Source organism: Cryptomeria japonica, chromosome 6, assembly GCF_030272615.1.
Source record: "Cryptomeria japonica chromosome 6, Sugi_1.0, whole genome shotgun sequence".
Lineage (NCBI taxonomy): Eukaryota > Viridiplantae > Streptophyta > Pinopsida > Cupressales > Cupressaceae > Cryptomeria > Cryptomeria japonica.
This window is the reverse complement of record NC_081410.1, coordinates 554,452,285-554,460,808: the sequence shown is the minus strand read 5'-3', so window position 1 is coordinate 554,460,808 and position 8,524 is coordinate 554,452,285. Positions and strand designations below refer to the sequence as shown.

At 33.1% G+C, this 8,524-nt stretch overlaps 1 non-coding gene across 1 annotated transcript; it reads right to left on the bottom strand.

The window, feature by feature from the left end:
* Positions 1 to 539: 539 nt before the first annotated feature.
* TRNAE-UUC (transfer RNA glutamic acid (anticodon UUC)) lies at positions 540 to 613 on the bottom strand. The gene has a single exon. It is a non-coding gene; the product is annotated as a tRNA-Glu (tRNA).
* Positions 614 to 8,524: the final 7,911 nt, after the last annotated feature.

Below are 8,524 nucleotides of genomic sequence, written 5' to 3'. Positions count from 1 at the left end.
GAACCGAGTTAGATTTTTCCTTGGAAACATCAAATCCAGAAGATCCCATCCTTTCAAATAGAAGATAGATTTGCCAAAGAAATAAGACCCTCCTTGTAAATACAGTTACTCTCCAAAAAAGATTCTAAAGAAAATAAGAAGAAACCCTTCGATATTGTAGCTCTTTGAAACTAACCAACACACCATCTTTTTAACGACCCAACAAATAACACCAAAAAAACATCAAGAATCCTCATCAACATGCAAGAACCAATTAAAACAAAAGTAGACACAACATCACCCAACAAAGGCGCCTCAACCAACATTAAAATAACCACCACTTGTAGGTTCTATAGAAGGAACCTCAGACAACACATAAGAGTGTGGTTTGGTAGAACTCTCTACTAGAGCAACACTATCTCGAATTCACTGAGGCGTTACCCACCCAAACACCAAGGAGTGAAGCTTCCTCATATAGCGAAACCCCATTGGAAGCAGGGCCAAAAACAAGATTAATTTTGCAGATCGAAGTACCAAAAAGACACCAAAAATTAAAGACATTCCGTTGCCGGGATTTGAACCCGGGTCGTCTGGGTGAAAGCCAGATATCCTAACCGGACTAGACGACAACGGATTTAAATTTAGTCAGATAATTTTCAAATTAGATACCTGCAAAGCGACGAAATGAACAAGGCAAATAGAGACGCGAGTATTTGCTGCCTTGGCACAATGCAATACTAATAATAGCGATTCGATTTATGTCTAGGAGACTACTTCACAGCATATATCTTTTCTAATAGTCTTTATTTGTATGATTAAATAGTATATGTCTCCTATATTATATTATTAAATATTATTAATCAATTAATATGTTAATATAAATAATGTGAAATATTTTAATATTTATATAAAATTTAAATTAATAATTATTCAATAGTGCATAATATAATGTATTAGTAATTTTGAATGAATCATAAATTCTAGATTTTTATAAAGTGTTTTGAGTTTCATTTGTTTGTCAAATTTCTCTTTGTAAGTCTAGACATTATCATTACATTTTTAGTTCTATTGACAAACCTCACCCTCCTTCAAAATTGAATTGAATTCACCTTTGTGGAAACATGTAGAAATGGTACAAAATATTCCAAGTGATAGGACATATGTTTAGATATGCAACAATATGGTCAAATGTTATGTAAGTTCCTACAATCGAGTGAAATTCCATTTGTGTGTCACTCTTGAAGTGATATTTAAAATTTGTTCAAGAAAATCTAGTGCTTGATACACCTGTATTAGTTTATAAAATAGCAAAATGTATCAAAGAGCAAGAGGAAGCATAAGAAAAATTTGTCAAGAGAGCGAGGAATCCATTGAGTAGAGGAAGGGACTTGGGTGAACTCACAAAGCTTGTTCCCACTTTTTGATACGTCCTGATTTTTGCTGAAATCATACATTTTTAAAAAAATATAATGATTTAAGCTTTAAGAGGTCCCATTTTAAGTAATTAATTTAAGAGAGTTAAATCAAAGGCTCTTAGATTAAAATTTCTTGGATAGAACCTCTCTACTTCTAAATCACACTTGCAATAGAGTCTCCTTTGCATCTATCAAATGTTGATAAAAAACCAATTTTACATTAGCTTTTGGAGGGTCAAATTAATTCATTTAAAAGTTTTTTTTTTTCAAGTATTTAGTCCTTATTATAAGATTTCCAAATAGTATAACTTTTAATATATTTAATTTCATTAATATATTTTTATTTTATTTCTTATGAATGTAGGTTTTTCACCGATTATGAACTTATTTGTTCAATGCATTGGGAAAAATAGTAAACTAATTAAAAAAAAATCTAAAAAATATCTATGCACTAGGTATTGATGTTTTCTTTCTAACAAAAAAAATAAAATTTAATTTTGATATATATAGAACAACTTATGTGTTCAAACGTACGCCTATATCTAAATTATAATTAGTCAAACTTCAAAACTTAATAAAATGAAAAATATTCAACATATCACTATCAAACCAACTGCATGCCCTGACTATTGATATTACAAACCAAAATTCAAAAGAATTAAGTTTTTATCATTTATATAAAAAAAATTATGCATTTCGGGATACACATCACTCTTAAAAAATGTTGTTTGCTGTAAAAAACTACTTTTTGAGGGAGATGGAAAAATCAATAAAATTTTATTCAAACAAATTTGAAAAAAATATATTTAGAATCTACAAACAAGATGTTAAAAATCACTAGTTTATATCATCTTCAAATTCTTAACAGTTTAAAAGTTATAGGTGTCGGAAAGTGAAGGTTTTTGTCAAAATATTCATATAAGTGTCAAAGTTGGTCAAAAAGTGGGAACTAGTATTGTGAATCCACCCACTTGCATAGATTACTTATCATCCCTGATATTGTAGTAGGAAGCCACCATTTTTGGATAGGAATGAAGATACATCCAATAATGTGAAAAGAGAAAAAGTACCATTGGAGATGACATATAACAATAATGTTGAAGAGATTGTTGTTCAAACCATTGCAAGATGCTTATATGCAAATGGTTTGTCCTTCAATGTTGTTTGATCACTCTATTGAAAAACATGATAAAAATAAATAAATGAAGCTCCAAATGGGTTTATGGTCCCAAATTATAAAAAGGTGCATACCACCTTATTGTCAAAGCAAGTCAAACATATAAAAACTTTGTTGGCTCTCATTAAGGTCTCAAGGAAATATATAGACATTTCTATCATTTTTTATGGATTTGTAGTGCCTTGAAGGGGTATGTTTTTTCAAGTTGTGGATAGTGAAAGGTAGGTTCAACACTACCGAGGGGCATTGCTAAGACAACTAATACATCTCGTACCCTACTAGCTAGATACAACAAAGAGATCTTTGTATCATCAAGAGGGCCACCGTAGAGTGATAGAAAAGTCAACAAAAGGTTTAGGAAAACACTTACATAAATCTTATATGATTTTGATATGGAAGATGCTTACAAATGAGTTTGTCGATTTTGCAATCTTTCCACTCTTCAGATGCTCACTATTGGTGGTATCTCATGACCATAAATTGTCACACTCTGCATGACAACTATAAAAAGGATGCTCACTATTGATGGTATCTCATGGCCATAAATTGCCACACCTTCAAGTTCTTGCCATCAAAATTTTATCGCAAAATAAGTTCAAGTTTTTACTCACTAAATTTTATTTTTCATTTGAAGAATTACTATTCTCAAAATTGAAATTATATTTACAATTTATTAATTTAACAAGTTCTTACAATCAAATTTTATCGCTAAGTTCGTTCAAGTTTTTATTCACTAAATTTTATTTTTTCATTTAAAAAATTGCTATTTTCAAAATTGAAATTAGATTTACAATTTATTAATTTAACAAATTTTTGCAATCAAAATATTTACTCTACTCTTTTTTATTTTTTTATTAAAAAATTTACTATTTTCAAATCTGAATTTAAATTTACAATTTATTAATGTATCAACTAGAAATACCTAACATAACTTTAATTCAAGTTGTGGTTCTCTTAATCTACTTGTACTAGTACTAAATCCACTCAAAGTGAACATTAACCAATTAGCATTAATTCTTCAAGCGGCAATGTTGTTCATGTAGTTCTCTTAATCTTCTTGTATTAAATCCACTCAACTGAGCATTAACCAATTAATTCTTCAAGTTTTGAGGAGTTGAGTACCTAAATACCTAACATACTTTTAATTCCAATGGCAATGTTATTTCATGTGGTTCTCTTAATTTATGCAGTTAAGTGCCTAACATATTTTTAATTCAAGTGGCAATGTTGTTTCATGTGGTTCTCTAAATCTACTTAATTACTAATTGTTGTTTTATTTTTAATATTAAAAATGACTATCCATCATCGCATCAGATATTCTATCATTAAAATTTAATTATATTAATTTTTTAATTGTTCATAAAGTGATTTTGAAAGGGTCATACAAAACAATGCAACAACCAACATACAAAATGTAAAAGTACCATATGATATGGGACAAACAAAACAATCCAATATAGTACCTCCGCAACGAAGGACCAACAACCAACACAAAACTTAATTTTAACCTAACAATTTAGGTTCTCAATCTGAAACATATTTATGAAGAATTTTCTTTTTTTGTTGAATGATGGAGGAAGAATACACTTATCTAAATCTTTCGAACTAGGAGAGAGGAGGGGGACCCCAACTATTCTTTACAAAGGGAACAAGTCTATGCCATAATGAATTTGTCAGCAAATTTGGAGAAGGGTCCCCACACATGTTATAGAGGGGATTGGAACCAAAGGAGGAACTACCAGGGCCTAATCAAAAGGAGACTTGGAAAGAGTTGACTAGAGCCACACCAATGACATAAGAAACCCCCACAAAGATGTGACTCATCATGGGGGTACAATCAGAGAAGACTCATCATTCTGAGAAGAATCAACTAAAGAATCCAAGTGATTGTTGTGGGCATTTTTCCACCACATAGCCACACTATTGCATCAAGAGTGAGCAATGGTATATAATTGTGTAACCTTAATACTCACTCTATATTCTAATCTTGTAAACTTAATTCTCTCAATATGTTTCAGATCGAAAAACTTACTATGACGGTTTTTTTATTGGATATACCTAAAACATACCCAGCCCCCTCCAAACCAGAACAAACAAATGCCATATCTGCATATCACACACACTTCATACGCATAAATGTACCCAATCCCACTTAAGACAACTTTGCCCAATAAACAAAAAAAAGAAAAGAAAAGAATTTCAACAAGATGCAATCGGATCATTGATGCTTCAAACATTATTTACAATAGTAAACTTATAGGCCCTTCCCATAGTTGCGTTTGGGCCCTCGCCTTTATTAATGGTCAACTTATAGGCTTTTGTTCAATTTATGCCCCCAATCTTGCCTAGGATCGTATTGATTTATGGAATTGGATGGCTAGTAATCTCCCCAATGTTGATTGGATTCTTGGGGGGGATTTTAATATGGTTGAACATTCTCATGATCGTAGCTGGTCTAAACTATTAAAACTCAACCGTGATGAATTTGACAGTTGGTTATTTTGCCACAACTCTTTCGGAGTGGTTGATCCTATCCATGACAAGTTTTCTAGTCACTCTAAAAGTTGGTTTACCTGGTCCAGCTGTAGAATGGGTGATTATAGAAAGATGAGCAGACTAGATAGATTTTTTGTGTCTCCCATTTTACCTTTGGTTTAGGATTCAGAAGGATTATTGGTGCAAGTGGATCTCGCTGCTTCTCTTTCTAATCATTTTCCTATTATCTGCAATATTAGCTCATCACCTTCTTCATGCATTGACCACTCCCTTCCCTTCAAAATGAATGTCTCTCACTTAAAAAGTCCATCATGTTTAGCTTCTCTTGAGGGGATTTGGCACTCTTTTCCCAGACTAGGTGAAGGGGAGTCTTGGGTTGAGTGGTGGTGTGCGGTCATTACTCATTGCACTAACTTTTTGCTCTCCTTTGGCAAAAAGATGGCTTGGCAATGTAAACGTAAGGAAAAATCTCTTCATGGAAGACTTGTTCAGGCCAAGAAACTCCTTAATGATGATCCCAACAATATTAGAATTCAAGGTTTTGTTGCTGCTACAAAGGCTCAATTGCACAAAATTGAGAACTATAGGGGTCAAGGGGCCGAAATCAGATCTAGACTTTCACTAGATTAAGGAAGGGAACAAAGGGACAAAATACTTTTTTAATTATCTCAATTATAAGCATAAAAAGGAACGTATAGGAGAGATAAGGGATGAATTTAATGTTATTCAGTCCAACCCTTTTGACATTTGCAATACTTTTAAATGGTAATATGAAAATATTTTTAAGAAGATCAATGGCCAGATATTCAACAAGTCCTTGAGGATATGGTTAAAGATCATATTCCTAACATAATAGACTCAAATTATAGTCAGTATTTAGATAGAATTTTGATGCCAGTGGAATTGGAAAATGCTCTCTTTTCTATGGCCCCCTATTAAAATCTTTGTTGTGATGGGCTTCCTATGGAATTTTTATTATTTATACCTGGATTCCTATAAAAATCAAGCTATGTGGCAACACATTAAGGATGATTTTTATTATTTATACCTGGAGGCTTTTAAAAATGGTTCTTTAGGCCCTATAATTAATGGTGGATTAATTAAACTTATTCCTAAAGGAAAACAAGAAGATTGTATTTCTAGTTGGCGTCCTATAACTCTTCTTAACACTTCCTATAAGATTATCGCGAAGGCCTTGGCCATAAGGATCAAACCTGTGGTGCAAGGAATTGTTAGATCTGAACAAACGGTTGTTATCGCTAGCAGATTTATTCTTGATAATCTTATGTTAGCATGGGAAACTAGCGAATGGGTGCGACAAACAAGTTAAAATGCCATTTTAATCAAGCTTGACTTTGATAAGGCATATGACAGAATTTGCTGGAGTTTCATTCTCAAAATGCTTCAATGGTTGGGATTTGGTTTGAAATTTCGAGCTCATGTCCAAATGCTCTTCCATGATGCTAATGCTCAAATTATTATTAATAATATGATGACAAATCATTTTCCTCTACAAAGATCTATTCGGCAGGGTTGTCCTTTAGCTCCATATCTTTATGTCTTCACTGTTGATGCTTTGGGATATCTACTTCAAAGTGCTAACAGTATGGAGCTTATTTTAGGAATCTCTATCCCTGGTAACTTAGTTGTCACTAACTCACACTATGCTAATGATAGTCTTTTATTCCTACAAAATTCTGAACATAATATTAACAATATGTTAGACATATTGGATCTGTATTGTGTTGTTTCTGGCTCCAAGCTTGCACACAATAAAACATAATTTTTAATGGTCTGTGACGGTCCTATTCCTCATTGGATCCCACATGAATGGAAGTATATTAAACACGGAGAAATCATGAGATATCTTGATATCCCATTCGGCATTGGGGTGTCCCTTTCTGACATGTGGAAATTGGTATCTTAGTAAAGTCTAAAATAAGCTACTCAATTGGGGTAATAAGTTTCTATCCTTGGCTGGAAAGATTCAAGTAGTCAATAAAATCTTTCTTGCAACACATGTCTACCATTCTTCATGCTGGATGCCTTCAAAAAAAGGGGTATGATGATTTAATCAGAATTATCCATCACTTTCTTTGGGCCAAATGAGACAGTAATAAAGGTTTCATATCTACTTGTTGGTCTCACTGCATCCAACCTAAATGTAAAGGTGGTTTGGGGCTCATTGATCCTAGAACACAAGGGTTTTGTTTGGCCACCAAATGGATTATCAGAGTTGTCCATGGGGACGAGCCATGGAAGATTCTTATACGAAATCACATTAAATGACTACAGGTAGGATGGTTAGATAAAATTCTTCATGCCCCTTTTTTTTTCTATTAAGGCCTCTGCTCCCCTTAAGTCTATTTGGAAGGCTTGACAACACAATTGTTATCTTTTAAAATGGAGGGATAACTCTCTTCAGCATGGATTCAGTGTCTCCACTTCTTCTATTTGGTGGAACAGACACATTCGTTATCATGATCAACCCCTTGCCTTAATTTTTCCAAAACAGTCTTATGTCCTTTTCGAAAAAAGAGTATGTAATGTCGGAGATCTTTGGGACTTTCATTCTGTGTTGGCTGTCATGGCATGTTCTTAAGGATTGTTTCGAGCTTAATGATAGTCGTAAAGCTTTTCTCATGTTTATGATGTCCTTGGTGCCAATGGAGTTGTCAATGAAGCTATGTACTCCCGCACATTGCAACTTTTATAAAGATTGGTTGTGGTTGTCTTCACACCCTTTCTTATTTTTTCCTCTAAAAAAAGTTTGTGATGTCCTTGGTGCCAGTGGAGTTGTCAATGAAGCTATGTACTTCCCACATTGCAACTTTTTATAAAGATTGGTTGTGGTTGTCTTCACACCCTTTCTTATTTTTTCATCTAAAAAAGGTTTATTTGGAGCTGTTACCAAGAATGTATGTCATTAAGTTGCCGTTAGAATTCTAAATGGAATTGTAAATTTAATAAAAAAATTTGGTCAAATTTATCAGCCCAAATTTTGAAATCTAAAGCCCACACAAATGCACAGTAAACTGCCCATTGCAGACATACTGAAATGTATAATGGTCCAGCTGGCAAGAAAATATCAAACATATCTTTTGGGGATGTCGGTTTGTTATTTTTGTCACAATTTAAACTGGAAGAAGGCTCCTCTTGGTGTGGCCTTACAGTAATATTATTGCTGATGGGGTCAGACATGTCATTTCTTTTCACATTTCGAAATACAGATGCAAAATTCTTTTTAATAACCTCAGTCCCAATGTCGGTTTGTTATTTTTGTCACAATTTAAACTGGAAGAAGGCTCAAATTCTTTTTAATAACCTCAGTCCCAATGTCGGTTTGTTATTTTTGTCACAATTTAAACTGGAAGAAGGCTCCTCTTGGTGTGGCCTTACATTGTAATATTATTGCTGATGGGGTCAGACATGTCATTTCTTTTCACATTTAGAAATA